We start from the raw sequence: 19,537 nt of genomic DNA on the forward strand, positions 1-19,537 counted from the left end.
AGAGAGAGAGAGAGAGAGAGAGAGAGAGAGATCACCAGAATACATGTTTTTGAGAGTTTTCACCCAAAAAAGATTTGGATTATTTCCAAAACGGGAAGACAAATATAAGATAATTTTGTTATTACTAATCAAGGGGCATTTCCTTCTTTTTTTGTTAAATTGTGGATAATAGCATAAATGAGGGGCCATGGTGCATATGCATTCTTGACAGCTCGAGGCTCTAACAAGCCCACCCCAATCATTTAACTTCTTTCAATAATTACATTTTTCCAATGCTAAAATGCCCTAATCTTCACGTTCTTTCTCTCTCCTAATTATCTCATTCACTGTCTCTGTCTCGCTCCAATAGTAACGCCACCTCTCTCTCTCTCTCTCTCTCTCTCTCTCTCTCTCTCTCTCTCTCTCTCTCTCTCTCTCTCTCTCTCTTGCTGTGTGTGTGTGTGTGTGTGTGTGTGAGAGAGAGAGAGAGAGAGAGAGAGAGAGAGAGAGAGAGAGAGAGAGAGAGAGAGAGAGAGAGAGATTAGATGAGAGAGGATGACATGAGGTTTATGATTAAACACTAGAATACAGGTTTTTGAGAGTTTTCACCCAAAAAAGTTTTGGATTAGTTGCAAAACGGGAAGACAAATATAAGATAATTTTGCTATTACTAATCAAGGGGCATTTCCTTCTTTTTTTGTTAAATTGTGGATAATAGCATAAATGAGGGGCCATGGTGCATATGCATTCTTGACAGCTCGAGGCTCTGACAAGCCCACCCCAATCATTTAACTTCTTTCAATAATTACATTTTCCCAATGCTAAAATGCCCCAATCTTCACGTTCTCTCTCTCTCTCTCTCCTAATTATCTCATTCACTGTCTCTATCTCGCTCCAATAATAACGCCACTTCTCTCTCTCTATGAGAGAGAGAGAGAGATTAGATGAGAGAGGACGACATGAGGTTTATGATTAATCACCAGAATACATGTTTTTGAGAGTTTTCACCCAAAAAAGATTTGGATTATTTGCAAAACGGGAAGACAAATATAAGATAATTTTGCTATTACTAATCAAGGGGCATTTCCTTCTTTTTTTGTTAAATTGTGGATAATAGCATAAATGAGGGGCCATGGTGCATATGCATTCTTGACAGCTCGAGGCTCTGACAAGCCCACCCCCAATCATTTAACTTCTTTCAATAATTACATTTTTCCAATGCTAAAATGCCCCAATCTTCATGTTCTCTCTCTCTCTCTCTCTCCTAATTATCTCATTCACTGTCTATGTCTCGCTCCAATAATAGAGAGAGAGAGAGAGAGAGAGAGAGAGAGAGAGAGAGAGAGAGAGAGAGAGAGAGAGAGAGAGAGATACATTCAACGGTTGATGATCGTCACAAAAACAATTACAGAAGTAAAAAATTCAAGCAACCCATGGCTTTATATAGGCACCTTCCACCCTGCCTTCCTACATCTCTAACTTGCAAAAATCACCAATGAGTGCTAGCGCTCATTTTTTTTCTCGAAAAGCTCCTTTGCCTAACGCTCTCTTGCAAATATCAAAAAGATTTTTTGCTTTGAGCTCTAGCGCTTGGCTAATAAATTGTGGATAATAGCATAAATGAGGGGCCATGTGGGCCATGGTGCATATGCATACTTGATAGCTCCAGGCTCTGGCAAGCCCACCCCAATCATTTAAATTCTCTCAATAATCACACTTTTCCAATGCTAAAATGCCCTAATCTTCACGTTCTCTCTCTCTCTCTCTCTCTCTCTCTCTCCCTCTCTCTCTCTCTCTCTCCCTCTCTCTCCCTCTCTCTCTCTCTCTCTCTCAATTATCTCACTGATCGTCTCTATCGCGCTCCAAAAATTACGCCACCCTCTCTCTCTCTCTCTCTTGGGAGCATGAAAGAGAAAAAGAAACTAACATATAGTGCATATCACGAGACAAGACATCTTCATTCAGGCGGGCAGAACAGTACTGTTGCCTCACTTGCAATGCTTATGCTTTTGTGTTTGTGAGGTGGGACGGGGGAAAAATGTGGGAGCTTATACTATGTGGGATCATTTCATGCAAGACATTCACATTCGGAGCAGTCGCGCAGGTAGATAGGGCAGGCCAATTTGTTGCAAATGTTTGAGCCAATGTTGCAAGGACATGGCTTAAAAGGTGGCGCCTACTGTTGCTTCTGCTGTAGAGCCTGGGCCTCCACATCCTTCATGGTAGTTGTAGTGATGTCCACTATGATGTGCAAGATGATGAGAGCTAGCACAAGAGGTCCCACCAGCTGCATGTTCCTACCCCCACCTATAACTAGTAGATCCCCGGCCAGTGCACTTCTCTCTCTCTCTCTCTCTCTCTCTCTCTCTCTCTCTCTCTCTTTTAGTTGTTTTTTGACCTAGTAGACAACAGTTCACTCTTTTGATCATAACTTCTTCATTTGAACTTTGATTTAGGTGATCTATAGCCTGAATTGAAGAGCAAGAAGCCCTCTATGCATTGATGAAAGGATTTGCTGTAACAACATCTCAGAATTGAAAAAAAAATGTCAAAACTTTGTGTTTTTGTTGTCGAATTGAAGGCAATGTCGGACAAAACTCGCAAGGGTGGAAAATCCACACTCGCCATGGAGAATATTGCAAAATATCCAAGGAATTTGGATGCTAATCCAACCACATCGTCTACAACAACAGAAGCAATAATCATGGCTTACTTGGTTTCATTACAAGAAACCGTCAACAAGCAAGGTGAAGAGCTGTGCACACTTAAAATGGAGAATGTCACTTTAAGAGTTCTTCTTGTGGAGAATGAGCACCTCAAGAAGGTTCTTGAAATGCAAACAATACGCTTGATGCATCTTGAGAATGAAGTTCAAGAATGTAAGCACTCTCTTGTTGACATGAATGTATTGAAAGAGCGCTTGAGCAAAGTTGAGAGTGATCATGTATTGAAAGAGGAAATGATAGATACAATATGACATGATGTGTGTGAGATGAGAAATGCATCCAAATCATGAGCTGATATATGTAAGGATAATGTGCTTTCTACATCTCCTATCACGCAAGCCGTTGTCCAAGCAAAGAATGTAGAGAATGTGGACACTCAATAATTGCAAGGACGACAAAAACCCTCAAAGAACATCATCATTCGTAGAATCAAGGAGGAAAGCATGGAAACACCCCAATCTCTTGCGGTTGCTATTGAAGAGTTTTTTACTACATACTTTGGCATGTCTGGAATCATGGCTTATGGTGCACATCGAGTTGGAAAACAAGGATTCCCTCTCTCGGGAGAAAGACCTATTGTATGTACCATGGCTGATGAGGTAAAGAAAACGATCATCCTTGACAATAGTTGGATCTACCTCAAAGGAATGGGTTGTAATGTATATGAGGATGGCACTCTTATGCAACAAAATGTACGTCACAAAGCATATGAGGAAAGAAGAAAGAAGGTTAAGGTGTCATCTCAAGAAGAAAAGTCACTTGAGGAGGATGCAAGTCCACCCAGCAAATAGGGACACATGATCTATGAGACCAACTCACGCTTGCGAATAAGCTTTTGGAATTGTAATGGGTGTCCATGGAATGCGGGAATTGGCATTGATGAGCTTACAAATGACTACGATGTGATACTTCTTGTCAAAACAAGGGAGCATGACGTGCAACGAATTTTTGGATTTGACAAATACGATGTGCATTCTTTGATGTGGGCCAAAAATGCAAAGCAACGTAGAGGCAAAGGAGGCATAACATGTATGATCAAAAAGGGTTTGAAAGATGTTTCCATTGTCAAAGAAGATAAGTATAAACGCTACTTATGGCTGAAAATCAACCATCCAAATGGTCAAGTCATGTTTGTGGCTGGTTGCTACATTCCTCACTATGACTTCAACTTTTATTCTCGCTTGGATATGGATAGGGATGAGCCCTTTGTTGAACTAGAGGAAGACATTGCTCATTACAAAGACCAGGGTGAAGTCATTGTCTTTGGAGACATGAATGCTTGCACAAATACGTTACAACATGACACACAACAAGTTGACATGCCACATGTCTCAAGAAGAATGGATGACTCATATATGTATAATCGAAGTTCTAATGATGCAAAATAACTGGATCACTATGGAAAGTCACTTCTATATATGTGCAATAGTACCGGAATGCTCATTGCAAATGGTGTATCTTTATGGCAAGCCACCAATGACTTTGCATGTAGAAAGCACAATGGTGATAGCATGATTGACTATATGTTGTTTTTGGAAGCCACTCTAGAATGCATACAAAGCTTTACACTTGGTGAATGGAATCCGAAATCGGATCATAGGATGTTATGCATTGACCTCAAGTGTGGTAAAAGATTCGAGCATGTAGCCTCCAATCATGATGTGAATCATTCATACCTACTCTAGACTTCAAACGAGCACTTATATATGCTGATATGGTGGAACAAATGTTAAGCATGACAGAACATCAAGAGAGCCCAACATTAGAATGCAAGTGGAAAGTTTTCAAAGAAGTCATTTGCTCTTGTGCGAAGGAATGCTTTTCGGTGAAACTCATGTCTTGCAAAAGGTCTAAGAAGGGTAGCACCAAGAAGAAATGGTTTGACATGGAATGTAGTCAAGCCCGAAAACACTTGCTAAGGTTGGATGCAAGCAAAGACAAGGAAGTTTAGTTGGAACGTTCACACACATAAAAAGCACTTGTTCAAAAAAAGAGGAGAAGGTGGGAAGTCAAAAAACAACTTCTTTTATCGCAAGAGAAAGCACATGCATGTTGCAAGTTTTGGCAAAATCTAAGGCAAGCGTGTTGAGAGCTTTGGTGACTTGACTCTTGAGGATATGTATACGCATTGGAAGAACCTCTATGAGCAACCCAATGTTGATAAGATGGAGTGTTGTAGCTCCCTTGTCTTTATGCCTCCCTTCTTTACCATTGAAGATGTATGCCGCGCACTTGAGAAACTTGCTACTCGCAAGGCAAGGGACCTTCAAGGTGCCAAGGATGAAATGATTAAATGGACAAGTAAGAAAACACAATATTGGATACGCGATATGTTTAACCTTGCACTTTAGCATGGCATGCCTCATGATTGGAGTGCAAATTGGATCAAACCTTTGCACAAAGGAGGAGATGTAAACAATGTGAACAACTATCGCACTATAATGGTTGGTTCTTTGATGGTAAAGTTATTTGGATGTATCATGGAGATGAAGATAAGTGAATGGGCTGAAAAGAATGGAAAACGTGCGCTTAGCCAAGCAGATTTTCAAAAGCATCATAACACTATTGATCACCTTGAAAGGGCAAGGGAACTGAACATGCTCATCACCACCCAGTCATGCCCTTATAGACCATTGGCCTGCTAAATATAGGGACCCCCTTGACTGCATGTCCATCCTGGCCCTTGGCCGTGCTTGGTACTACCCTTGGCATGACATTACTCCCTCCTTGGAGAAGTGTTTTCGTCCTCGAAAACAAGAGTGATGATACACTAATGTTTTCTATAGTGGCATCCTTCATGGATCCAGCTGTTTGGTTGACCGAAACACGGTTCAACAAGAGGTTCAATGAAACCAAGAGTAACATCTTGATTTTCCACATTGTTGTCCATTTACAATCAGCTTGTGTTACCGATTCCTATCCTATCATAGTACGTAGACTCCATTTAGAACACACATGATTAATCAAAACTAGTTATTATATAAAGATGTACCCTAAAGAGTACTTCTTTTCACTTTCCATGAAAGTAACTTGCTAACATAACTCATCAGTCAAGTTTAAGTCCTTGACTTGTTTTCCAATTTCAATAGTAAACAACCCCACCATCACTAGCGTTCAAGGTTGATAACTTGATTAATACATGAAGAGACTACACCTAGTCGCAAACATGCTTTAACTTATGGTAAGCAAACTCCAAGTAGAGCAATAAATTCTTACTGATTGGATCACTTGGTGCTAACGTACGCACTTTGCATATCCTTCAGCACAAGATTACACCTTGTAATCTGCCTATCCCCTTGGATAACTGACAGTACTGAGGTGTGTTTTCCCTCACGGTTTACAGACAGTCTTCCCAGATGACTGGTAAATGGGAATCACAATATCATGTAACATTGTTGAGGAATCAACAATGTTCGGAATAACTATCGTGGTTAACTTGAAAAATCCACAAACACCCAAACCGAGCCATGACCTCTATTGGTGATTAGTAGACCCAAAAGTGATCTCATAGAGATACTGCACATAGAGTGCAAAATGCTTCATAAGAAACAACTTGAGGAATATGCATGCCGTTCCAAATCAGCTTTTGCTAAACACTAGGGCCCATAACATCTAGTGTGCATGCATTTAGCAAAAAGCATATCCGAACCTGTATATCCATGGTGATCCTTGCCAATACTTATGGAAAATGTGATGAGCCTAGCACACATTAAAAAGGAATGTAAATAGTTCTGAAAAGAAACTATATAATTTCAGTTGCAATCTTTGGCAAGCCTTGCTGAAACGTCTGAACCATAATAGAAGGTGAAACATTAATCACTTCTAGGGAGAAACAATGAAACTTTTTCATTAACAACTTAGAGCCTTGCTATATGTATAAACAACCATCTGTAATGTTGTTTAGCAATACTTGTACCTGAACAAGTCATTCTAAGTATCCGACAATTTTTGGCCACCGAAATTTCTCCTGATACGTCGTGCTATAAATGGTCTAGAGAACAGATGTGACCAGCACCTAGGGACTTTGTCGTGACACATGTTTGAAATAGTGGGCGCCAGTGACAGTCCCAGAGACTCGTATTCGCCACATCTGGAATATGTCTCAACTAAGGATGTCTGAAAAAAGAACATCCTATAAGTACAAGATGTACTTGTGTGTGGAGGTAACTCTAAATACTCTGCGACAAGAGTGAGAGGGACCCTCATTCATTGCTCCACACTGACTAAACCAAACTCCTTAAGTCCCTATACCATGTTGTATCCCATGTGACAACATGTGCCATATCGAATCCTACAATTGGATTCATAACAGGATAATGTACATTGGACACTACGGCCCAAAATACTTTGTTCTGACATGTCCTCAGCATGGCTCAGAAATATTCAAGCAGATTTATACGAGTTGAGAAAAAACCAAGCAAAGCATACTAAAAAATGGAGTAACACCAAATCAATAGATGCGTACTTAATGTCACTTACCTGTATTCAAATGCAGAGGAGCACGTCGCCCACCTGAGAAAAAACAAGCAACATTGCATTGGAAACCCTGGGTGTTGCCTTTGCAATCCAAACCCATTGGGTAGAATCTACGTAGTCAAACCACTTGGTAAGACCCTTTGTAGCAACTACTCAACTAGTAGGTAATGGTAACCAACATAGTTAACCGTGTACAAAATGATGAGAATCAACTTGAAAAGTTGAATTTTTAAGCTACCGCGTGATAGATTGCGGAATTCTTTCCTTGAAAGTATAACAGGAATAGATCAAACTGTTATCCTCAATGACTATGGGGTGACTTAGTAAGCACTCGGTCGTACCCCAAAACTGTGATGCCATAGACACTCGTAGTGCTATAGAGAGAGCAAGAAATCCACACAAGTGAGATGCCTAGCTCGTATCAACAACCATGTTGTCTCAACTATTTGCTGCCTCCACACTCCATGGTATAGAATCAGCTGATGTGAGTTCAAGAGTATCAAAAACTCAACTTGAGCGTCACACTAGAAACATGTAGTACAAAATTGACACCCTAATCATTCGAAATGACAAGACTCTTGCTCGTCCATTAACGTCGATGTATTCGATGTGTACTCCACTGGGCAGATCTGTTTGGTCGTAAGAACAATCAACCAAGGAATGCCAATAGTTGAGTCCTCCCAAAATCTGACAATGGCTCTTAGCCAGCCTGAGTGTGGCTCCTAGCCGTTGTTGGGCACATTTCTGACACCCCGTTTTTTGTAAATTTGTAGATACGGACATGAAGCTCGATGTCAAAAGGGCGTGTGGGATTTCTTTTTGTGGGTTTTTTAGCTTGCTTTAGCAAGCACATGTACATGCACTGCGAGTCGCTAGTCTAGTGACAGCTGTCGTCATATTGTAAGTGCCCGTGAGTGAGTTTTTTGAAGTGAGCCTTGTATATAACTTAAACTCATGTACAAACTTAAAACGTTCAGACAAACATCAAAAATTTGCAGGTTTTAGCTCGTTCTGTCTCCTTGGTGCTCTTGGATGCAGTTTTTTGCCCCGACTAGCCTTCTCTACGTGTAGTCGTGCTGGGACAGCTTTCTGTTCGCGTCAATTTTGCTCATGGCGGAGTATGGAATCCAATTCGGTCATATTCAGATTTCTCGCCATTCATTTTTCAAGCTTTCTCTCAAGCTTTAAAGTGCCCCAATTGGAGTTGTGCTCATCAGGTTACGACTAGTTCTCTGCAGGGTTATGGCTATGGCAGCCTAGTGGCAAATTGTGTGCTGACAGAATTGGAGGGCATGTATGTATGAATTATGGAATGGATGTTGAAGTTGTGGGTTTGTGATGTTTAATTGTGAAAGGAGAGGCTCTTGTATTCATATGCATTGGTCGGCGTGTGCTGTAAATCCATGCTTTGGCAGGGTTTTGCTTCTATGTGACATAGTCTCTTGGGTGGGCGACGGCTAGTAAATTCCCAAGGGTCTACTCCTATTGGGCTTGTGGTGTTTCAAAGAGATTTTGCAAAGATTTTGGTGTCTTGTAGTTCTCTTTCAACGCTCTTGGGTGACATCGCTATAGAGGTGTTTCAGTTTGTCCAACAGTGTTTTGGTGCCCGCCACCGGGGAATCGCTTCAAGTTACCTTCAGTTTACACGTTTTAGAAGACATGGCGTTTAATTTTCCAGAGTTTAGTGGGAAATCAAATGAAATTTCCAAAGCTTTCATTGAGAGAATGGAGTTTGCTTGCCTTCTTGCTGACAAGCAAGACCCAGCGTTGGTGCTGCGAATCTTCTATTTCTGTTTGAAGGGCGATGCTAGGGAATGGTTGGAAGGCTACGAAAAGGAGCTACAATCAGCCCAACCTCCTCAAGTTATGACTTATGAAATGGTAAGGCATGCTTTTCTTACACACTTTCAACAGGTGGAAGACCCACAAAAGGTATGGCAGTCTATTCAAGGCTTGGTACAGGGTGAAGGCCAAACCATAGAAGACTTTGTGAAGGCATTCAATGCATTGTGGACAAAGTGGTGTACATCTTTGGGGGCTGAAATTCCTCCAGCCATGTTGAAGAAGGACAGGTTTCTTGCAAGCTTGAGGAGTAACCTACGCTTGAAGGTAGAGCTTAAGCAGCCAAGGACCTTTGAGGAGGCAGTTGAAATTGCAAAGAATAAAGAGTGGAAAGCAGAGCGTCTTCATCAACTTGGAATCAATGTCGAGCCAAAGCTTGAAGTGAAAGCGGTAGAGCAACCAAGGGTCCTCATCAGGGAGCCATGTTATGATCAACAAGCTTCTCATGATGTGAATGCCTTTCTCAAGGAGATGCAAGAGGTTGTAGGTCTTATGAAGAATCTTAGTGTGCATATGATGGGAGGTGGAAGAGGTCAAAGCTATGGATATGGACGTGGTTATGGAAGCAATGAGGGTTATACAGGTGGTAGAGGAAGAGGCATGGCTGGAAGAGGGGATATGTTTCAATGTTACAATTGTGGTGAATGGTGTCATAAAAGCCCTCAATGTGACAAGCCAAAGAGAATGGGTGGTGACATGTTTCCTCTTCCTCCACAAATTCCTTCTCGAGCTCAAGATTATGGTATTGAGATTAAAGGGGAAGCAGGACCAAGTGGATTGACAGCAGAAGAAAAGGGCAAAACAAAAGTGGTAAGCATAATCCGTTTGGAGAAGAAAGAGGATGATTTGGGAGCTATGGTCATGCCTGTAGGTAAGAGGGTTACAAGAGATCATGACATGAGTGATGCAAGTCCCGGCCATAAAAGAGGGAAACAGGTACAGGTAAAGAGAAGAGGAAGAGCAAGTCTAGGAAACATTACAATGCATCTGACTTTCCTTTGGGAGAAGGGTAACCAAATTATAGTTTAAGGGCTGATTTGGTGAGTAGAAAGGCTGATGTTACCTTTGGGTAACTCATGGAGATGTGTCCTAAGTTAAAGAGGCAATGGAAGCACGTAGTCAACCCCATGAAGAAGGAGCCTGCAAGGGGGTCAGTGAGAGTCTTGTCTTTGAATGAGCTACCTGATATATGTCCTACTATGGATGCATGGCATAAGAGGAAGTGCATTGGAGAGGCTTATATTGATGGAGGTGCACAAGTATGTGTTATTACTCAAGCTTGTGTATCAAAGTTGGGACTCAACATGGTGAAGAATTCAGGTTTTCGCATACAGCTTGCCAACCAATCAAAGGTGAGGTGCTTGGGAGTTGTAAAGGACTTGGAGGTGGATGTATTTGACGTTAAAGTGCTGGTCAATTGCCATGTTATGCCCGCGGGTATTGGTGCTTTCCCTCTCATCCTTGGAAGACCATGGTTACAGGCAACCAAAGCTATACAGGATTGGGGACATGGTACCATCACTCTCTACAATAGAAGGGGTGATAAGAAGAGGCTTGACATGGCTAGCAAGAAATATTTGGATGCTGATTTTGATGAGAAAAGTGATGAAGAAGAGTCCTCAAGTGAAGAAGAAGACAATGGGGATGATGGCAGTGATAGCAACGACAGTGATCTAGATGTTTCCTCCTTGTTTCTTGAAGAAGAGTATGATGAGAAACAAAGATTTCTTGGCCTTATGAAGAATGAGGATATCTTTGGTCCTTATGAGCAAATTGAAGAGCTGATGCAACCCAAAGTTCAACCTAATGTCAAACAGGAGCTGATACAAGGTATGTTGTCTCCCGACTTGACTAGTCATGAGAAGGGTGAGTACCTACATATGATACAACAATTTCCCCATTTATTCATCACTTCCTATGAGGAAATTAGAGGCTTTAAGGGAGAGGAAATCCACATTCCAATCAAGGAAGGATCTCACCCGTATGCCAAAAGCTAAGGAGAATGGGGCAAGTACAACTTAATGCTTTAAAGGACGAGGTAGACAAGCTTCTTGAAGCAGGTTTCATATGTCCTGTGAACACTGCGGAATGGGTGAGTCCTGTTGTTGTCACACCCAAGAAGGATGGAAAGTGGAGGATATGTGTTGATTTTAAGCCTCTAAACGTAGCCATGAAGAGGGATCCATACCCTCTTCCTTTCATAGATGACATACTTGATTCTATTGCAGGGCATGAGAGGTATAGCGTATGTGATGGATTCTCTGGATATTTTCAGCTCACCTTGGCTTTAGAAGATGGAAAGAAGACCACATTTATCACACCATGGGGATGCTTTTGTTATTGTGTGCTTCCTTTTGGTCTTATGAATGGTTGTGCGTGGTATCAAAAGCGCGTCAACAAGGTGTTCTCTCCCTTTCTTGGCAAGTTTGTGAAGGATCTTATTGATAACTTTTGTGTTTATAGCTCTAGAAAGGATCATTGTGTAAAGCTTGGGATGGCGTTGAAGCAATATGATGAAAGTGGAGGTCAACTTAACCCAAAGAAGTGTCATCTTGCTCAACCAAGAGTGAAGTTTTTGGGGCATATGATCTCAAAGAATGGGATTGAAGCGGATCCTGACAAAGTGAAGGCTTCTACCTCAATTGGTGAATAGCCCTACTTTGTCAAAGAGGCTCATGAAGTGGATTGTGGAGCTACAGGAATTCCAATTTTCTTTTCTTGTTGAGGAGAGTACAAGGGTTACATTGGCTGATTTGCTTACCTATAAGGAAAGCCCTCTTCTTCTTAAGGAGGATGCAGTGAAGAAGAAACACATGGAAGCTCCTGACATAGACAATGCCTATCTATTGTTTTTTGATGGCTCTTACAGGAAAGTGCATGGTGAAGCTTCAGGAGGTGTGGTAGTTTATGATCCTCAAGGTGCTTTGGTAACTAAAAGGAGTTTGAAGCTTACAGCACAAAGCAACAATGAAGCTGAGTATGCTACTTTGGAGAAAGGTCTCAACCTTTGCCTTGAGCTTGGCATCCATCGTGTGAGGGTAAGAGGTGATGCTCTTTTGGTGGTTAAGCAAGTACTTGGGGTGTGGCAAAGTAAGAATCCAAGGCTGAAAAATATGTGTTTTCAATTGAAGAATCTGCTTAAGAATTTTGAAGCTTGGAGTTTAAGGCATGTGGACAGGTCTCAAAATGAAGAAGCACATGGTGCAGCGCAAGCTTCAATTGGGCAATTGTATGTGATAAGGGCTGATTATCCTCTTTATTTGGGAAGGGAAGCTTTAGAGAGGGAGGAAGAATTTCTACAAACAGGTATGCTTCCATCAGAGTTGGAGAAGCCAAAAAAGTACGCCTTCCTACTCATGCCAAAAGGTATGTGCTACTTGGTGATGCCTTGTATATGAAGGGGGCTGATCTTGTGATGAGAAAAGTGCCTTGGAAAGAGGAAATTTACAAAATTTTAGAGGAGAATCATGAGGGTTCTTGTGGTGGTCACTTTGCTTCAAAGATCACTTTGCATAAAGTCTTGCAGGAGGGTTATGTGTGGCCAAGTGTTCAACGTGATGTTCATCATTGGTGCAAGTCTTGTAAAGAGTGTCAAAGCATGGCAAATAGGGTTCTCAAATCAGAAATTAGAGGCACCATTGTGTCTTATGATGTGTTTGAGAAGTGGGGTATTGATGCAATAGGTCCTCTACCTATGACAGCTTGAGGCAAATGTTACATACTTACTGCTGTTGACTATCTATCCAGGTGGGCCGAAGCCAAAGCTGTTAAGCACATCACGAGTAAAGATGTTTCCTTATTTATATATGAAGATATTTGCTACAAATTTGGCATGCCATTGGAGTTACTTTCTGACAAGGGTCCAGGTTTCAGGGGAGAGTTGGTGGATTATCTATGTGAAAAGCTTCATGTGCAAAGCAGGTTTACTACTCCATATTATCCCCAATGCAATGGCATGAATGAAAGGTTTAATGGAGATCTCATAAGTATGCTTACAAAGATGACAAGAAACAATGTGAAGACTTGGGATTTAGAGCTACCTTGTGCTCTATGGGCTTACAGGACTGCCATCAAATCAGGTACAGGTTTTTCTCCCTTCCATCTAGTTTTTGGCAAAGAGGCTTTACTTCCTATTGAGGTGGAGATACCAGCCTTGAAGATGATTCTAAAGCTTGAAGAAGAGCCCAATGATGCATTCAAGAAAAGGCTTCTATATTTGCAATGTGCACAGTTGGATAGGTTGTTGGCTTTTGAGCATTATGAGCAAGTTTTGAAGAAGAATCAAGCAAAGACAAATGAGAAGGTAAAGGACAAGGACATCAAGAAGGGTGACATGGTGCTTTGTTACAATAGTAAGCTTGATAGCACTTTTCAAAAGAAATTTCAAATCAAGTGGCAAGGTCCTTTCTTGGTCTTAAACAGGTTTCCCAATGGCACATATCAGCTTGCTGACTTGGATGGTACCCCACATAAAGCACGTGTGAATGGCTACAGGTTGAAGAAGTATATTGCAAGGTTGATGACTGTGGTTGAAGATGAGACTTATTTTGAAAAATTTACTGATCGTGTGGCTAATGATGAAGATGAAGTGAAGACTCTCTCATGTGGTTTACATGATCTCTTTTGTGCTGCTGATCATGAATGATCTAGCAGGCTGGGGTGTGGCAAACTATGTTGGGCACATTTCTGACACCCCGTTTTTTGTAAATTTGTACATACGGACATGACACCTGATGTCAAAAGGGCGTGTGGGATTTATTTTTGTGGGTTTTTTAGCTTGCTTTAGCAAGCACATGTACATGCATTGCAAGTCGCTAGTCTAGTGACAGCTGTCGGGCTACTATAAGTGCCCGTGAGTGAGTTTTTTGAAGTGAGACTTGTATATAACTTAAACTCATGTACAAACTTAAAAAAGTTCAGCCAAACATCAGAAATTTTCAGGTTTTAGCTCGTTCTGTCTCCTTGGTGCTCTTGGATGCAGTTTTTTGCCCCGACTAGCCTTCTCTACGTGTAGTCGTGCTGCGACAGCTTTCTGTTCGCGTTAATTTTGCTCATGGCGGAGTATGGAATCAAATTTGGTCATATTCAACTTTCTCGCCAGTCATTTTTCAAGCTTTCTCTCAAGCTTTAAAGTGCCCCAATTGGAGTTGTGCTCATCAGGTTACGACTAGTTCTCTGCAGGGTTATGGCTATGACAGCGTAGTGGCAAATTGTGTGCTGACAGAATTGGAGGGCATGTATGTATGAATTGTGGAATGGATGTTGAAGTTGTGGGTTTGTGATGTTTAATTGTGAAAGGAGAGGCTCTTGTCTTCATATGCATTGTTCGGCGTGTGCTGTAAATCCATGCTTTGGCAGGGTTTTGCTCCTATGTGACATAGTCTCTTGGGTGGGCGACGGCTAGTAAATTCCCAAGGGTCTACTCCTATTGGTCTTGTGGTGTTTCAAAGAGATTTTGCAAAGCTTTTGGTGTCTTGTAGTTCTCTTTCAACGCTCTTGGGTGACATCGCTATAGAGGTGTTTCAGTTTGTTTGTTTCCCAACACCGTTATGGCAATTAGTGTTCAATCGTGGAACCGATGAAGACTAATTTGGATGGCATCTTGCCAAATTTCTAACTGAGAGTAAGAGCACCTTGGCTCAGGCTGACTCACCAGCTAGACATGCATCAAAAGCTTCTTAGAAAGTTTTCATTATTCTTAGAGAGAAAAAAGAAAGAGAGAAGAAGATCATGTTGGGTTGAGGAACTTTCCTTAAATTTCTAGAGTGTGTGCCCAGAATGTGTGCTCTTAGGCATCTTATGCCCGACGTGCAGCTTATCCTTTAAGCATACCACCATTTTATGGTATGACGCTCTCATCGAGCGAGGTAACTGAAAAAAAACAAAAAACATATCCTGAACCACCTACCTTGCAGGGGTCGTGTTTTTTAGGTTCTTCGTAGTGTTGTTGTGCGTTGACAGCAACCAAAGTATGTGAAACAATCCAAAACTTATCTTGTCCTTGACAAGGTGTCGTAATCCATGATGTGGTGGAGTTCAGTCCACTTGGCCTGCAATGCCATGCATGTCAGGTTGTAATCCCTTGGCTATTGTGACAGTCTCAAGCACGAGAGCCAAAAGCATAAGTGCCTTGCACATTCTGTAGTGGTAGTGATACATCATAACATGATGTCACTATGCCTAAAATGGGAATAAATTTGTGATCGTACCAGTTCCCCAAACTTGCGTGCCCATGCCCTTAATGCCAAGTCAATGGACAATATCTTAGCACGAAGACGAAGCCGTGCTTCATGTGAAACTGGTTATCCTGCTGTAACTAGTTGTCTTGAGATGTCAAGGAAGAAATCGCTCAAATGAAACTCATAGCCCTATCTGTTGTGCGAATTTTGTATGCTCATAGCATAGTCCAATGCAGGAATCTTTGATGCAAGATGCCCAAATCGTAGTCAACAGATACTGGTACCGACGTACAAAGATCATGGCAAACGAGAATTGACCTTGTCAAGCAATTTCTATTGAAATTGGCTAGTGCCATGTGGCGAGCATCTTTGCCGGCTTCTTGAAGCAGTAACAAGAAGTCAGCCATGCCGAGCTCTGTGCACCTTGGATGAAGTGGAGCCACCAGTTGTGTCAATCTCCTTGAGATTCCATGGGCAGCAAAAAGTGAACTACTATTGATCTGTGCAGCAGATAAGGACTTCAGGTACTCAAGTTATGCTTGAGTCATGTTGGCAAGTTAAGCATTGGTTCGATGCCAACAAAAGTATGATGCTTGAAACGACTGTCACAAGCCGTGCTTGTGCTTGGAGTGCCTAAATTGCACGCACATCTGGTGCATGGAAAGATGATCGTTCGATTCTCATACATTACTTCATGCAGCGATACAACAATTAATTATAGATCAAGTTATGCGGATAACCATGGAGTAGGAACATTGTAATGCATCGACAAAGCGTACCTGAAATTGGTTGTCGAAGCATGGAAAAGCTATTTGCAAATCCGTACTGACTGAGAATCTCCGGCCTAGATATAGCACGATAATTTTTCTAGACATGCCGTGCATGCCTGATCGTACTGATGATGGAGAACAATCGTGCTTGTTATGCTTATGCGAATAACAGAAGCACCTTGGGCTTGAGACAAGCCTTGCTTGTGGATGCATATACACGTCTAGTACATGTGCTGTTGCACGGCATCACTCATAACCCTTGCATGTTATACTATGCAACCATACTTAAATAGTTTGATAAATACAAGTAAAATTGAATGATTACCTTATAATTTACATGTATAAACTTGTCGTGTTGATCACCTGACCGGGATGCTCGAGCTTTTCTGAACCTCGAACGAAGCATCAACATCGTCATTGACGAGCAGCCTTGCTCAGAACCTTGCCCGATGTCGGCAATCACAAATTCCAATGCTGACATGCCCTCTTCGAGGGATGGAACCATATGTCGTAATCTGGATACATGACGTGGTGTAGAACAGGCCATGCCTTTACATGATCAGACCCGACTGTCGACCCGAGAGCTCTATGCGGGGCCCGTGCATGCCTTTGCATGTGAATGTGGGAAAGCTCCCTTGCAATGTAAAAAAACTAGCACTTTTTTTGTTTTTTTAATAAAATTAACGACTGCACAGGGATTGCTTTTGGCCTCTGTTGTGCAGGGAAAGCCGCTCCCATGCCATCGCTATGGTGCTCCCCACGCTTGCATCCCGTGACGGGAATTGCAGAGCAGGCCCTCGTGCTCATGCTGAGCCAAAGACCCCTTGATTTTGATGAGGGCGATTCAGAGCACCTGAGCGTATAAGGGTGCTTACCTGCGTGGCCTCGACCTCCTTTGTTCTGCATAATCAAGGGCCATGTCCACGCCACGGATTTTTGCTATCATGTTGACCTCGACCTCCTTTGCAGTTGAGCACGCATAGCATGCAAGCACGGTCTCCTCCTCCGTCCAGGCCTGAGAGAGAGAAAACTCGCATGAGAGAAGAGAGGCCTTGCTCTCGCATGAGAGAGAGAGAGAGAGAGAGAGAGAGAGAGAGAGAGAGAGAGAGAGAGAGAGAGAGAGAGAGAGAGAGAGAGAGAGAGAGAGAGAGAGAGAAACCATGCAAATCTCCTTCCCCTCCCTTCCATGGTTGCTCTCCCTTGTGCTCTGATACCAGTGAAAGGGCAAGGGAACTGAACATGCTCATCACCACCCAGCCATGCCCTATATAGACCCTTGGCTTGCTAAATATAGGGACCCCCTTGACTGCATGTGCATCCTGGCCCTTGGCTGTGCCTGGTCCTACCCTTGGCATGACACACCTTGTCACTCTTCAAGTACTGATGGAAGCGTCTCGATTGAAAGGAAAAAAGTTGTATTGTTGCTTTGTGGATTTCAAGAAAGCTTTTGACATGGTACCGCGAGGAAATCTTTGGAGACGTATGCAAAGTCTTCAAGTCCCCAGAGAATTTATGCATGCAGTGTTTCACATCTACCAAAAAGTGATATGTCGACTACGTATGGGAGATGTAATTTCAGAATTTTTTGCAAGCACCATTGATATCAAACAAGGATGCCCACTTTCCACAACCCTATTTGGGCTACTCATTGATGAATTGGAATGTGTGGTTCTTGATTTTATGCAATCAGAAGGCGTAGAAGAGGTTAAGATCGAAAATGCGGTTATCATGCTTTTGCTTTATGCCGATGACGTAGTGCTCTTGGCACATACCTTAGAAGATGCACAAAAGCTTATGAGTGTCTTGGAACGCTTTTGCCTACATAGCGGGCTGATTGTGAATGAATCCAAAACCAAGGTTATGCTTGTAAAGACCCTCAATGACAAAAATCCATGCATTGTATACAACAATGAGAAACTTGAAGTGGTAGATAGCCTCAAGTACCTTGGCCTTCAGGTTCCATCCAATCATAAATGGAAGGATTGCGCAATGCGTCGCTTGGAACTCCGAAAGAGGGCTTATTATGCATTTGAGAACATGTGAAATGCTGGAGAGATCAAGTGTTGGGCTCTCAAAAAGTACCTCTTTGACACATTGGTGACACCGGTGCTTCTTTACGGAGTGGAGGTGTGGGGTGGTAGCATCAAGAAGTCTACTTGGAAAGAGTTTGAGAATGTCCAAAAGCGTTTTCTCACCAACTTTCTCCAAGTCAAGACACAAACACCCTACAGGCTCTTAATTCTTGAGTCTAGATCGCTTCCCATTGAGGTCTTGGGCATGCAAAGGGTTGTGGAGTACATGCTTAAGACACAACATAACCCTTTGTATTGACCTCCTAGAATCGCATATGAAGCAAGTCAAAAAGTCCTAGAATCGCATATGATTCGGGCTCATTTCGGCCTCCATTTCCACTACACACGGGTCTGCACAGGCAATTTCGTCATTTTGTGCAAAATTTTTGTCAGTGCCGATTTTTCATAACAGGTGCCTTACAATCTTCTACGGTTTGTGCTATATAGCACGTGTTGTTCCCGCTCCATTTTTCCTATTTTTGGGTAGTTTTCACATCAGGTGCTGCATTTACCATGGCTGACAACAACACAGATGTCGTCAAGATGTTTGCTGCTGAGGACAGGTTGGATGGGGACAATTACCCTATGTGGGCTTATATGATGCAACACGTTCTTGTGTCAAAGAACATCTGGTGTATTGATGTACGTCCTCGTTCTGAGGATGTATGCGATGTTGAGGATGTTGCAGGTCTTGCTGCAAGGATTGCTGCTATTAGAGTTGTTTTGCCTTCGGCAGAACAATATCGTTGGGATGTAAAGGATGCGCAGGCTCATGCATTGATTGCATTTTCTATGAAGCGCACCATTGTTCCTCACATCCGTTCAAAAAAATCTGCAAAATAGGCTTGGGATATTTTGGCTGGTCTTTATGCAAGTCGCAATGAGGCTAAAATTGCTTTGCTGCGTAAAGAGCTGGAGTCGAAGATTATGCATAAGGAAGATGATATGGACACTTTCCTTGCTAGTGTCAAGGATATCAATGAGCAACTTATTTCTGCAGGTGAAGTCATTTCAGACAGTTCCCTTGTGCAGACTGTTCTTGATGCCTTACCAGATTCTTACTAGAATTTTGCTAGTACTTGGAGACTTATGACCCAAGGAAATCCTGAAGTTGTCAAGTTTGATGCATTATGCACATTGCTATTGCAAGAGTCACTTTCTAGAAAGAACACGACTAGACAACGTGCAGTTGAACAGGATTTTATTGCTTCTCAGAGAAAGGGTGGTAACAGCAGTACAGCCACTTCTTATGGTTTTGCTGCAAGTGGAATTTTTTTTGTTCCTAATGCTTCTACTGGCAGCAATTTTTTTGGAAATTTTGGTGATAAGGCCAAAAAGAAAATGCGTTGCCATTATTGTAAAGCTAATGATCACTTGATCAAGTCGTGTCCTAAGTTGAAGGCCAAAGAGGCTAAGAAGAAAGAGGGTGGTTCCACTACAAATGCAGCCATTGTTGAGTCTTCTGTGAAAGGAGACTGTGTTGCTGATGTTGA

This window comes from Adiantum capillus-veneris, chromosome 30 (genome assembly GCF_014529385.1).
Source record: "Adiantum capillus-veneris isolate H3 chromosome 30, ASM1452938v2, whole genome shotgun sequence".
NCBI lineage: Eukaryota > Viridiplantae > Streptophyta > Polypodiopsida > Polypodiales > Pteridaceae > Adiantum > Adiantum capillus-veneris.